Below are 15,300 nucleotides of genomic sequence, written 5' to 3'. Positions count from 1 at the left end.
AATAAAAATATTGATGGAGCACCTGCAGACATTGGTTCATTCAAGTTAAGGTTCAGACCAAAAAGGGCTAGCTACTTAATTAGTAAGGGTAAATAAATTCAGTGTCGGTTACAGAAACATCACTGACCATAAATAGTCAAACCAGGGTTTGGTTTCCTAAGAAATCTTAAGGACTACAACTTTAATTAAATGAAATGTATTTTTTTTCAAATTGCATTGCCAATAGGATTATGGTGTGGAGTGTGGAGCCTGACAGTGATGCCTCTCTTTTATTCTTTGTATATTCTGTGGTATGCCAGCTCCTGTGAAATGCAAGCTTCTATTGTGTGCCAACAATTCTGCAATATGGCTTTCTGGCAAGATACAGAGATAAAGGGCTGAGATGTGTAAGAGAGCTTTCAACACGTTTGAGGAAAAATGAACCAATCCTGTTTGGACTGAAGCGAGAACAGGCTGAAAACAATGAACTGAATCTACATCGACGCTCATTCCATGTTTAGGAATAACACTGGACCAGTGACTCTATTGTGAATCTGTTGTTACTGAAGCTATCTAAGCTCGTAAACCCACTGTCATTATGCAGCTCAATAGCAACAACAGAGGGGCTTCAGGAGCTGAGCCCACACAGCACTTTATGTTTAGTATTTAATGTTTAGTTTGTAATTGCCAAAGCTGTACTTTTACTGTTATTTTAAATTATTATTATTTTTTATTTCCTTCCAGGTATTTTATTTTCTCCTATTTACTGTTTTGTATTCTTTTGTGTGCCATCCACCAGTGAAAGATGCATTCCATGAATACCTGCATTACTGTTTGATGATGGTGTCTGTTTGGCTTGAGTTTGACATTGAAACAATTTGTAATTTCTACTGAACTGTCTGTACAGCCCAGGGTCAAACAACAGATCCTGCATCTATTACAATCACTAGGCATGTTTGTGAATATTTGTGTTCACACGTAATATGGCAACACATCACCAGACACTCGTGTAAATACCTTGAGTTAATAACACAGCCTGAAGCTGAGTTGCATGTGTTGTGGGACTGTGTATCATTAAATATGAAGCAGACTTAAATAAGAGGGACATGTAGAGGTCAGGTTTGAGCCTGTTTATGTGTTTAGTCGACAGGTTATTAACTGGAGCCATTCGTCTGTTTCTGTTGGGCTTTGTGTTTTGCTGTGGATATGAATTATTCGGTGTAGTTTTGTTGTTAACGCCGCTAATGAGGTTATGATTTCCCCCTGTCCATTTGTCTGTTGTTGTTTGTTAGCAAGAGTGCCCAATAAACTACTGGGCAGATTACCATGAGGAGGATGTGGTGGGTCAGGGAAGAACACATTGAGTTTCATGGCATGGGGAAGAATCAATGGGCATTTTTCACTTTAATTAACATTGCATGCTATGGTATTTTTCAATTTGCTTTTACAAATTTCAGAGGGAATAATTAATGGATCCTGATGAAAAAGACAAGGCGTGTATAGGGGACTGATATCTATGAGTGTGTGTGGTGCAGCTTGATTGAATGTAAAGGCACTGTTGGGCCTTGGTGGAGTGCTATTCAATTTTGTGAAATATTTTGTGTTTCTTCAAAATATCTCGTGTTGGTGACTTTTGTGTGTTCATAAGTCGAATCAAATTAAATCAGGTTTACAATCCTGTTTGTACAATGCCTTATATGTGGATACTTTTCATTTCTTTTTGGTCTCAAGAGGAGCATTAATTGCGTTTCCAGGATGATTTTCTCTATGTTGCCTCTCCGTAAAGTAGATCCAAGACCAGTGAACGTCCTCAGCTTGTCCTCATCATCTTGATGTTGCACAGCTAATAGCTGAAAAGTGGGTCTTGAAGTTTGAGGTCCACCTCTGTGTAGTAGTGATGGGCGGACACATATCACATCTGTCCTCTCCCAAGCCACCGTGTGTGATGATATGTGTGTGTGTGTGTTTGTTAATGTATGTGCCGGTCTGCGTGTGTGAGGCATCTTGATATGAGGTGTGTGTATGACAGCCCCAGCAACACCTGGCCTCCCCAGCAGGAAGCAGTGTATCTAATAATGGCAGAAAGTGTCAGGGACACAAGGTGCATCCAGCAGGGAGGGAGGGGTGTGTACAGACGACCACGGACCCGCTCATCAAGCTGCTGCCTAACAACACACACACACACACACACACACACACACACACACACACACACACACACACACACACACACACACACACACACACACACACACACACACACCTCGTCCCCCTTTTCCCTCCGTACGCCGCATGAGGGGGAGAGAGATAATCACGTTTTCTGTCACACTGAATAGGTGATGGCAGTTCGGAGAAGGAAAAAAAAGAGAAAAACTAGAGCGATGCAAATGTGCCTGTTTGTTTCTTTTTCTGCAAGCATCAGCTGTCATCGCAGCTCAGGTTTCACCGGAGCAATAACTCTGTCATCCCTGGAAGCTGCTCATGAATCAAACCCTGGTTATTTGATTGGCGGCTAATTACCCTCCCCTTAACACAGACAACAACCTTCAGAAAATAAAGGTAAAAGTGGAGGAATTAAGCCGAGGTTTGTATTCACGCCGGCCTGAGACCAGGAGGGACACCGGCACAGAGGTAGAAACTTTCTGAATGTTTCCTCCTCGCAGGTAATTGTCCCGGCTTTAATGTTCTGTCAGTTAAATTTTCTTGAGATAAGAGAAGAGATTAATTAAGAGTCGCCTCCCGTGACGGACTGTATTTTTGTTAATAAGACCATAAAAGGGATCTCTGCCAACTCCTTTAGCTTCTAACAGCCACTCAGTTATTCAAGGGCAATTTTGTCTTACTCTTGATGATTTATCACTCACTCTGACTTAAGTAATGACTTTGACTGTTCCTAAAACTTGAGAAAAATCCACGTGAAGCAGAAATACTTTGGAAATGACGTCAAGGCTGCAAGCAGGATCGACCTGACCTGTGGTTCGGTCGACCTTCATCAGATATTAGGTGTTGATCTGCTACCGCAAGACTCTCAAGGATGTTGGAGACGGATGGAGGCTGGATGGAACTTGTATTTTGGGAGTTTTCATTTGTTGGACGAAAACTTGAGCGAAGGTATCTTCAGGCTGGGACAATGTTGCATGAGAAAATGTCACATGCAAACAAATACTCGAATACCAACCACGCAAACGCAACATACACATCGTGCAACCTTCATCCCCTCTGTACAAGTGTATCAGAGGAGTCTGAGAACTCCCTGTTCCCTGGAGAGGGCAAACAGCCGCCCCCATCGCCCACTTTATCTCAGCGTTCCCACCACCGGCGGAAAGGAAGGTCTTTCATACAGCTCTTATCACTCGACTTGGAGGGAGAGAAGGTGGTGGGAGGAGGATAAGGTGGGGGAGGAGGGCGATGGGAGCCCCTGCCGTGCAAGGCCACAGCCCCGCTTTCCCATGCCCAGGTCTGATCATCCGTCCCGCCAGGACACGGAGTACAGAGAGAGATCTCAACTCACTCGGGGCGAGAGATTCATCGAAAGGAAGAAATAGGAGAAAAGTCAAAAACTAGAAACAACCTGCCGACCCTCACATCTCCCCTCTGGAACCCCGCAGCACAGCACGGGCACCACTTGATGTTAGAGACAGAAAGGCAGAGCCACAGCTCCGTATTTCCACTTCCATCAGCAGCTGCGATGTGCTACTATTTGTGTCTGTGTTTGCTCATATACATTAACACACGCCTCATAAAGTGAGCACTTTCGAATGCATGTTAATTTAGCAGCACAGCAGTGCGTGCGAACAGTGTGTGTGTCAGCATGTTGCAACAGACGAGAGCTGGGATGTTCCTGGAGCCTGTGTTAGAATAACGCCTCATGGAAGAGATAATGATGAACTGAAGAGTTTCAATGATATCTCACCAAACATAATATGTGAGTTATTTTCTGTCATAAATAAAACAATGATATGAAGTGAGTTTGGCATCTTGTTCCAGTTTTTATCTATAAAAGCTGTTGCTCAGAAAAGTTTTAAAAAATCATAATAAGTCTGGATGCCACTTTTGAAAAGCACACATTTCTTGCCTCATTATATTGTAAGTCTTTCTAGTCGGTCTGTGGTGATGCTGGTTGCAGTTTTCTTTCTGACAGTGTCAAAGTGAGCTACAGCAGCTGAGTCGTGGTAAGTGAAGACCTGAGAACCCTGAAGCTGCTGCTGCACAAAGAGCTGTTCACCTTGTTAACTTTAGTGAAGCTCAAACTGGAGAATCCGTTGTTGTTGCCTTTGCCACTGCTACAGAGCGCTGGTCTCCTGTTTATTCAAAGTTTATTAATATTGAAAGTCTCAAGTGTCCAAATCGCACAGAATTCGACAGCCCACTTCCTTGAGCCCTTAACAATACACACGCTACATGTTAAGCTGATAGATGCATCCCTTAAATTTCCTCCTAAAATTACACCAGTATTCATTTCTGTGTCCTTTAGGACCCATTTTATTATGTTTCCCTATATAATGACGAGTTTAGTTTTTACATTCATTATAAAAATAAAAAGATTAATAACAATACAAATTTATAACACCTCTGCTATTCCTCATTCCTACATTAAGTTACCAGTTAAGGTCCAGTCTGTGCATTATATTGAAAGGACAAACAAATCATGCATTACATTAAGAATGAATGGGGACAGAGGAATAGAAGTCACAGATGCACTCTCATCAAATGGAGTTCAATCATCACCAGATTGTGTGTTGCCTCATATCCATCTCAACAATAAATCCACATATATCTCGGAGCTTGCGACATCCCAAAATAAAAGCCTACATGTCTACATAATAGCACTTTCTATTACGTTTCTGCTGACTGGTCCCAGGGACACAGGAAAAATTCAAGCACTTAAAACCATAATGAACATTCAAACCTGCGTCAGTGTTCTGAGAAGTACCTAAAATTACAGAAACCATCTCAGAGAAAGTTTTTATAGGGAGGATACAGGGTTTTTGACCTATGCTGCAGCCAGCCACCAGGGGGAGATCAAGACGCTTTGGCTTCACTTTTGTCTTCCATCTTTATATGTAGTGTATGGATAAGACCTGTATACCTCTGTGCAGCAGCTGAGTCAAAGCACCAGAGACGTGACCCGGAGAGGCGGGGCTGAGCATTGTGTGAACACTAAATATTTCATTAATTAGCATTTTATCGTTAATTGCCCTATTAGTGCACCATTAGTCCAGATTAAACCAAACAGCTATTCAACAGAAGCGCGCCCCATTAAAGTGGTGGTGCTGCATGGCAACTCCACGAGTGTCAGTCATCTCACACAATAGTGTGCCTTCACTCTCTGTCAGCTCCCTGCCAAGATCTGTAATGTCTCCTCTACTCACTGTAAAGCTTATTACATCCCTCCAATAACACAAGAGGAGCTGGGAGCCTGCTGCTGGAGGGACTGCCATCATTCATTTACCCAACGAAACCAAAACTCACAGGGTGAAACGACTGAAGCATTACGCACATCCCTTTTTATCGATCTGATCACTGCAATAAGGACGCTTGTTCTTCAATTCATATCTTTATAGTGCTGATGTCCTATGCTACTCCAGTATAAGCTGCTCTGCACAACGTTTAATTAATGTTAAGGTCCTTCTTGTATAGAAACCCCTTACTGGGTCAGGACCAAGTTTCACAGTTAACTCCCTTGTCAACTATTTGCCTTCGAAAAACACTGTGATCATCTGCTGCAGGTTTATTGGAGGTTGAGGATGCAGCCTTTTTTACTTGTGCCCTAAAGCTATGGAGCAACCTCTCTTTAGATATCAGGGAAGCCAGCTCACCATATTTTTCAACTAGAGACTACTGAGAGCCCAATGCACACCAAGGCCCAACAGTCTTATGAAACCACATTTAAATCCTAAATATCAGTCCCCTAAAATACGCCTGATGTTTTCATGAATCATTCCCTGAAGAATCAATGAAAATGTCCCTGTTCTTGTGGTGCTCACAAGCTCAAGTTATGATGTGATGGCAGATGTTTTCAGTGTAATGTGTCATGATAGCGCTTTTTTCATTGAATAATGCCGAAGTTGATTGGTTGTCATTTTAGTTGTATATACTGTATATTTCTTTTAGGATTGTTTTGCTGAGATTGTTCAAGCAGGATCTGCGCGATCCCAGATTGCTACAGTGCAGACGGTGGCTCCAAATGAACAAGCTGCATTTGAATATATCGGTTTCATTTCTGGATAGTGGCAGGAACTGGAAAATAAAGTAAGACGCGTTCACAACTGCAACAAATCCTCTGCAGGATTCAGGTGTAGGTTGGTGAAGCAGGTGGACGGATTAATTCTGCTGCGGCGATCACGGGATTTAGTTTCCAGCACATCAACACCGGTGTCAGCCCTTATCCTCACAAACTGTCTTAACATATTTGTCTGTGTCTGCTTTCAGACATGCACTGACTCCGCAGTTCCTATGTGTTTTCTATGGAGAGGGATCATGTTTGAACACAAATGTCCGAGTGAGACACTCCGCAAATTCTGCGGACTTTCTCCTCCTGGCCCCCTCTTATAAAGTCCGTAGAAATTCAGGAGAAGTCGATGTGTGAACACAGCAGGGGATCCCCACGCTGGATGTGTTGCTATTGTGAAAGTATCTGCTCAGAGAACCTCCTGCTGTGTTGTGCATGTGTGAGAGGCAAACTGCTGGTAAAGGCAGTAGCCAAATCTTCGGATTTCATCTGGAGGTCATGTCTGACAGCAGCTTTACAGTCGCCCACATCCAGCACCCAAAAACATAAACTGGACTCACTGTGTTGGCTTTGCACTAGGCTAGCTGCCTGCTAGCTCAGTGTACAGTTGTTGGACTCATATAAACTTTTCCATCTAACTCTCAACGAAAGGACATAAAATGCACTATTCAATTAAAGCTACGGTAATACTGAGAGTTTCTGACTTTGCCCACTGTTACAGGTAGTATTCAAAAATGTACCATGACAGAAGAAATGTACTATCACTAGTTTAAATGAGATTCAACAACCACAACTTTTACTTATATAAAAGAGATGTTTTAAATGACCTTTTTGCTCATCCAGTCAATTGTATTAGCTGTTGTGGTTATTAAGGTTGGACGTATGATCTACACTAAACATCTAACTTGATTGTGTCTCCTGTCAGAATTTCTACTAAGAAATAAAGTAGGTAAAGTTTCCCATGTGCTAGTTTTCCAGCGGATAAAAAGCTTCTTCTACTGAACATTTAAGACGTTACACTATTCATGCAGAGTAATGAAGCACGACCTTTTTATATACAGTCTATGAGCACGGCGCATATGCTCCAGGAGAGATCTTTGTTTCAGGGAGGAATGAGCAAGCTCAGGCTCAAGTGGCGGGGTGAGGGAGAGGGTGTGTGTGTGTGTGTGTGTGTGTGTGTGTGTGTGTGTGTGTGTGTGTGTGTGTGTGTGGGGTATATACCGGGCCAGCCCTACTGGGAGCGACCTGGGGACTCGCAGCCTTTTGAAGTGGTAATGTGCCCAGACTCAAGGGAGGGTCTCCAAATTGAAATGTCTTTTGACAACAGCAGACAGCCACCGTTGTCGCCTGATTGAGCCACCTTCAGGGACGGAGGGAGAGGAGGCGGGGGGAGAATGAGACACAGAGACAGAGAAAGGCAGTGAGTCACAAGCACAGAGAAAGAAGAGTTTCACTCCAGATGACATTAAGTGCCGATGGTGACATGAACCCTCATCAGATTTTCATTAAAACAATTCATCAATAAATTCATCACTTAATCCTTACTCTCTGTCCTTAACCCTCAACAAGAGGAAGAGAAAACTACCAAAAGTACATATTTACGGGGGGGGGGGTAGAATCCTCAGAGAGAGCCACATGGGAGGGATCCCTCTCCTAGGACGGACAGAAAGGCAACAAATGCTGCGTGTAACTGAACACAGCAACAAAATAACAGTATTTACAACATTGATTATAAGAAATTCATACACATGTAAAAATCTTCCTTGTAAATCATGGAAAACAGACTCCTGCTTTGGCTTCATCCATACAACTACATTTAGAAAATTCGCATTTTCATACCAAAACTACTTGCGTTCTACAATGGGAGCTGAGGCTAATGCAGGTTGTTTTCTTCTGGAAGGGGGCCATGTGATAGGAGCCTGATATAAAAGACCCAATCAGCAAGTGGCTCTGAATGTCTATATGCGACCGCTTCAAAACATCCCCGTCTCTGCACGTTCAGATTAAAATGCAGCTGTGGAGTTTTGAAATTGAAACGGGGCCAGCAGTGTTTCCAAACTTCTTAGCAGCTCTAGAAATCTGGAGTAGTGTGGACGCCAGACGTATCGGAAGCAACGTTTTTTTTGCAAATTAAAAACATTGTGTATGTATTTTAAGACAAAGAGAAAAGCACAGAAAAGAGTAGTTTTAAAGGATTTTTTTCTATTTCAGGCCAAACGTGCCCATACATCCTGGTGACATGAACCTTTATAAAAATCTCTATGAAATATTTCATGGATTTATACACATCTGTAATATCTTGCCTGCAAATCGTGGAACTGGACTTCTTCTGCTCCTGTTCTCTCCCTTTGTCATGTAACTCTGTGTCAGAGACGACAAGTACCAGGAGACAACGAGAAGAAGAGGAGAAAAACAGATAATTGTTGGTCTGCAGCCTTGAATGAGTTGAGGGCGAATTAGAGAGAGGAGAAAGCTTGAGGTCACTGCCTGTGAACTACTAATAGGTCCCTGCTTATTGCAGAGAGCAAAGAGAGACAATTAACAAAAACACAAGCAGTGAAATTAATGTAAAATTAGGTTATGCTCAAAATATTCACATTACACAAACGTCATGAGGCAATATTGTCTTTTATTGGTTTGCAACTGCTCAGTGGTGTAGCAGAAGAGGCTGATGCTGGGGGTTCACAGCAGCTCTTCATCAAACTCGATCATCCTCCTCTCTGTCAGACACACACACACCTTCACAGAACAGATGAACAGAGCTGCATCCGCTCTGAGGTGAGGAGGATTGTTAGCCCCCGGGATGCTTGAACTCATGAGCCTCCCATCGGGAGCCAGTAGGCGGCACGGTGGCCTGACTCCCCACAGAACCTGCTCGAGGTGCTCGTCTCACCGCCCCATGGCCTTATTCTGTCAGCCCCCCTGCATGATGCAGATTGGTCCGTACATGGAGGGCCCCCGCGAGTTCTCCCCCGTCTCCATCTGTTTAACGGCATCTCCAGCATCCTGCACCAAAGCACAACACAGCAACGATATGGAGGGAGGGGAAGTTAAAATTCACTAACTGCTGTGTGAAGCAAAGGAAGCAGGAGACACACAAATCCAGCCGCACAGCCGCACAGCCTCCCAGACGAGTGCAACAAAGCAACATTTTCAGACTGGAAAGAATAGAGAGTGCTTGCGTGTACACAGCTATTCTCTCTATCTAGATGACCTTGGATCAGTGTGGTACACGAGGAGGAGATAAATGTTCTGTGGGTTACATTGTAGTAAAAGCATTACTTTGTTTTCCTCATGTTGACAGAAAAAATCATTATCATTTCATAAAGTAATATTTTAAACCATGGCATCAGGGTACCAACCAAAACAAGACAAAGGTACGTACGTGTGTAGAGCTGCAGTTGTGTGTATTATACTGCGCCTGCTTTAGCCGCAAGCCCACATGATGGACTTTTGGAATCAGCCTTGATCGGTATGTGAACGTCCAAACCTAAGGACCCTTTGCGTTCTCACGAATGTGTAAAGTAAAACACTGGGGTACCTCAGAATGAAATGTTTATTATAAAGAGTTTGTTTTCAATTTTTAGCATTAATTCTCCTTTTTCCATTTGCACTTCAATAATTTCAAATAATGGCAAATGCTTTGGTGCCTTTAGGAATTGCTTATTTCTTGTAAAAATTCAAAAAAATGCTACCACAAGGGCAAATATATATTTGTTTCCTGTTAAAAGGGTATATGCACTCTAGTCGAGTGTTTAGGACAGAGAATGTTGCTCCTTGAACAGATTGTTAAGCCCTATGAGCCAAATTTGATATGATTTGAAAAAGTCCAGTCATTATTTGCAGGTATTGGCTTAGAACAAAATACTGGTCAAACTGAAATCCTGTCTAGCTTCACAAGATCATTTAAACCAGACCTTAGGGTTAGGCCAGTCTTCATTCTGCTCTAAGACTCGTTTATTGCCATTAAAACAGTTTCAATCAACATTTTCATTGCAATAATCAGACACTTGACCAGCAGCAAATGAGCAAGAAAGGAAATAATGACTCATAATATGGTGAAGTGAGAAAGGAGAAAGGAAATCATTGTTTTTGACAGCTCAGTAATCCTGTGGAAATATACAGTCGTCAGGACAACGCCTGTCATTTTCATTTGTCCAGGGAAATTTTTCTAAGCCTGACTGACACATTAGCACATGTACTGAGACCTGCCACATTAAGGAGCCACAGCAGCCCAGCTCTGCTGCCTGTCTGCCACTGCAATCAGTAAAAAAAACACTGATGTTTTTCACTTTTACTCTTGGCGGAATTTTTATGTATTGTCCATATAACATACATTTCTCTACACCGCAATCATTTTCTGCTGGAGTGAAGGAGAGGTGGCCAATCCAAATCGAAGAAATAAATGCAGAATTTCATCTGCATGTAGAAAATGTCATGGCATTTGTTTTTGATACATTTCACTAAAGGACTAAATTGCACGTTAGAGAAAAAGCTGAAAAAGCAAGAATATATTAGAGGATGTTGGCGTTATGCACTGGGAACCATGGCAATCCATCCAATAATAACCACAACAAGAAAAGTACTAACTATAACTGGAGATATATAGACTAGAGCTAAGCTACTGAATTGCAAAACTGAGTTTGTAAAGTAATTTGTACCCACAGCAGGTACTATTCAATCCCACTGAACCGCTGTTTGTAGCTAATGAGCCCCCAAATTGCAGATTCAAGCCCAGAGACAACTACAGGTGTTTGTTGTGTTTCGGAAAATATCACAACCCCCCCATCCTGTCAAAATGTCAAATTCTTAAACCATGAGAAGTTGTGCTGAGTGAAGTCGCTCCAGCTCCCTGGCAGATGTGTTTAGATGAACAAGCAGCTTTTGTTGCCTTCTCAATTTTTTCTCTCTCGGCGGAGTGAGACATTTCTGCTCAACTCTGCAAATTTGCCCCTGCTCGGATGAAACACTCTGCAAAAAAAAGAAACAGGAGTGGGTTTTTAAAAGCTGCATGTTAAAGTGTACCCAATTAAAAGCAGGCCCTCGTGAGACACGGAGGAAATGAGTCCGTCATTTTGATGTAGCGGAGCCGCTGCCCTGGAACATGTTCCTCTGTTTTCTGATGTCAGTTTGTCAGATATGTGTCCAGAACTGAAGGGAGGATGCTGCATGTTGGATTTAGTGTACAGGCACATTATATATTGATAACTGATTATACATAATTACTCTATATTCCACAGTCAGAGCACAAATCTACTGCCGCTCTTCAGACCTTGATCCAATAGTTTTGTGTTTGTCTCACCAGAAGGACACAGTCAGATAATGTCAGTATGAGTATTTCACTGCAGTCATTTTGACCACTGCACAATTAAAAGGTTTTTGTGTGAATACATAAGAACACATATCGATTATTATCCTAAACATCTATACTTAACCCCAGTCTGCTGCCAGGCAAGGCTTGAAACTGCTGCCACCGAGTGGTGGCATGTAGGATTTATATTTATGTCCAACTGCAGGGGTGGGGGGAGTGAGTGACATGACCACTGAATAACATATTGTTTCATACTAATTTCAGGTTTATGCATTTTCTTACTGTAAACAAAACGAAAATAAGAAAGGACAGATTCAGTCCCAGGTCACTTGTGATTTCATTTCTGTGTCATGCTTACGAAAAGGCAGGTCCAGATCATTCTGCGATCGTGTTTCTAAACTTAATAACTCAAACAACGTATGAATACTCATCACTCAGAGGAGCATATACCTCCACCAAGGCCCAAAAGTCCCCTTCAATCAAGCTGCACCAAATAACACACACTCACAGATGTCAATGTCCTAAATATGCCAGATTTTGTTGCTCTATTTCATGGAGAACAATTCTGTGAAATCATGATTTGTACAATATAAATTGATGTCCTTTCCACTTCTCCCACATCACATACAACTCAGACAAACTCTCTAATATTTCTGTAAGAACACTTTATCTGAATATCTCTAACTCAGATGCCCGGACGAGCGAGATGTAAAACAGGACTCGGTGCCGTACTTTTGTTAAATACGATTGTACAGCGTTTCCTTCAGTTTGGTGTTGATGTGATATTGTCATTCTCTTTTTTCTGGACTTGAATAGAAACGTGGAGAGAACGTCAGCCTCTTCAACAGCACAATTATCTCTAATAATCTGTACTGTTATTATGTGATTCGATAGATGAAACGATAACAAAACTCAACACGCGGATATAAATAAAAATGATGTGTAGTTGTTTATACGATGCAACTCTACTTCATCTTAAACATCTTTAGCTCGGAGATCAGCCCTGTGATGTGAGACGACCTGAGGCGAGTCTACATGCACATATATTCCTTGGTATCTCTTTCCCGTGATACACTGTATGACTGCTGCTCTTAATGGTGCACACTTAGAGATCCAGAGAAAAGCTTTGGCTGGTTGCACCGGCCTTGACATGCCATAACACTCCCTCCGCTGCACGCTACATGGCCTGTGTGTGCGTGTGTGTCAGTGTCTCACATCAACACACCCTGAGAGTCCTTGTGTAGAGACCTTGAGAGGGCCACAGGGGCCCCTCTTCTGGGGGAGAGAGGCAGAAAAGAAGAAAAAAACAGAACAGATAAGAAACAATTTCACCGGCAGGAACGAGCCGTCCTCAATGTTTCCCTTCTCTGCTGCTCGATGTCTGCGGCATGTGCCAGATAATTTTGTGAGATAGTGAGTGTAGCACGTCCGCTGATAACTTGGAGTTATGTGGGCATAATAACTTTGAGCTACGTGTGTAACTGCAGTGTAGCGAGCTGGGGTGTTTTTTTCCTGTCTCCACAGGTGTGACACCATGGATTGGAAGCGAGGAGGGAGGATAAGTGCTGAGTGAGCAGAGACAGCAGCCACTGTGTCTTTCTCAAACATCTTCAAGGTCCCTGCGGAGGGATAAATGGACAACAGGAGGTGCTTTCCCAGGAGAGACTCATCTGGTGCCTTGTGGGGTAAGACCTATACTCACAACTCTTGCTTTTTATCAACTGATTGATTTTATTTGAAAAGAAAATGTTTGAAACTAGACAAATGTTTGGACCTGTGTTGTTTTTTCGAAGGAAATTACAGGCATTTCAGGTATATTTCTTTATTCAACAACTGAAGCTTTCTGTCGGTAAAGGTCGAGCAGCCTCACCGACTCGTACAGCGCAATAATATGTGGGTTATTACTTGTGTTGTACATGCAGCCATGTAACTGACTGGCTTTCTTCTACATCCCCTGGCCTGCAGGCTCCAGCGTGCAGTGACGAGGGCGGCCGGGCTCTTTGCACTCGCTGTTCCTTTTTCCTATGCATATACCTCTTTGAGATGTAACTTTAAAGAGGCATAGGGCATGGGAAAATGGGGCTGCAGAGGTATTCCACCGGGCAGACAGCCGTCATTTCATCATCCTCTCCGCATGACAGCTGGCCTCAAAGCAAACACACACTCTCACACACTGCAGGATCCAGCCTGCCGCGGTCTGACCGAGGAAGACTGCAGCGTGTACATTCTGACCACAGGTGATTTTTGTGTCTGTGATTCATGTTTATTTCATATCATCACTCAAGTTTCATCATGTTCACTCCTGATGACATTGTGTGAGTGTGGACTGAGGTGATATTGTTACACTGTTTATTTGAAACATCTGTTTGCCTCGGTCTCCTATGTTTGCTGCTGTTTGTGAATAAAGTCCTCTTGGTATTAAATACGGGTTTGTCCATTCTGACTATTTAAACTGTTTGGGGTCTCGCTGCTGTTGTTGAGGCTATTTCTGCCTTTTTTTTACATTGTTACTTTTACCTGCACATAAATGATTTAGGGTGGTGATACACTAGGCATTTTTTTGGGCAACTCTGATGGGCAACATGCCCACGAAATTGCCTCAGTATTGCTGCTTTAATCCCATAATATCAGGACATTTTAATCAGATTTAACAATGTTCTTCTCCTCTTTGTTTAAGGCTGAATGTGTTGTCCTTATACATTCACAAATATGCACAGTGCGTCACCATCATATAACTTATCGTCTATTCATTTTATTTTGTTTTTCCAGCTTCAAATTGAGACTTAGGCTATGTACTAATTTACATAATTGTCTGTTTCACTCTTAATGGACATATAAACAAAAGGCAGTGGTGGGAGAAGAATTCATACTCATTAGAATAAAAAAATATTTTATTACATATAAAAGATTATGGTAATTGCAATATTATCAGTAAAATGTGCCTAAACTAGGAAAAGTACAAACTCATTCTGCAGGGTAATGGTCTCTGTGACTGATTTACAGCATTTTAAGACGTTGTGTTGAGATTGTTGATATAAAAGTGCATAAATAATATTTTATTGTTGAATCTGGTCTTGGTCGGGCTGGTTTTAATCATTTTATATACCGTGGATCGGGTAGTTCAGTGGCTCCCAACCTGGGGGCTCAGACCTTCTAAAGAGCCACAAGATAAGTCTGTGTAACGGGGAGATGATTAACGGCGAAAGGAGGAGACAAATAAAAATCTATCTTCTTTTTTGCACTTTGAACTGAATCAATGGTTTTTAGTAAAATATTGGATAATTAAAGTGCTCTGTGCCTGCGACAGTCATTTGAATTTAACTATCTGAAACATTTGAAGGAGAAATGGAGGAGAAAACTAAAACTCATGAGCACATCTCATGAAGTAGAGCAGGTCCTCCACTAACCAGAGGGTTGGTTCAGTCTCCCCCTGACCACATGTCGAAGTGTCCTTGGTTAAGATACTGGAGCCCATGATTGCCCCTGACTTGTGCCGACAGTCTGTGAGTGTAGTGTGCACGTAGATGCACTGTATGAATCTGTGCATCTGAATGACAAAACTGTAAAAGAGCTTTCAGTGATCATCAAGAAAAAATATATATTTCAATACCTGTAGGTAATTGGTATCTTTAGCTGTATTGGTGAATGAGAAAAAAATGAGAATGAGAAAAAAATTAATAAAATGAAAATGCTCAAGTGAAGAACAAGTACTGGAGTATTTGTACTCTTTGTACTGTAAATGCACTGTTTCCTTCACTGTCAACAAAATAGAGGTCAG

The 15,300-nt window shown here is 42.2% G+C and overlaps 1 long non-coding RNA gene across 1 annotated transcript; it reads left to right on the top strand.

Moving 5' to 3' along the window:
• The first annotated feature begins 12,883 nt into the window (after positions 1-12,883).
• Positions 12,884-13,945, top strand: LOC118119284. Its single transcript, XR_004698066.2, has 2 exons — positions 12,884-13,207; positions 13,488-13,945. It is a non-coding gene; the product is annotated as an uncharacterized LOC118119284 (long non-coding RNA).
• The last annotated feature ends 1,355 nt before the right edge of the window (positions 13,946-15,300 follow it).

The sequence above is a fragment of the Hippoglossus stenolepis genome, chromosome 12 (assembly GCF_022539355.2).
Source record: "Hippoglossus stenolepis isolate QCI-W04-F060 chromosome 12, HSTE1.2, whole genome shotgun sequence".
Classification (NCBI taxonomy): domain Eukaryota; kingdom Metazoa; phylum Chordata; class Actinopteri; order Pleuronectiformes; family Pleuronectidae; genus Hippoglossus; species Hippoglossus stenolepis.
This window is presented reverse-complemented; position numbering and strand designations above follow the sequence as displayed.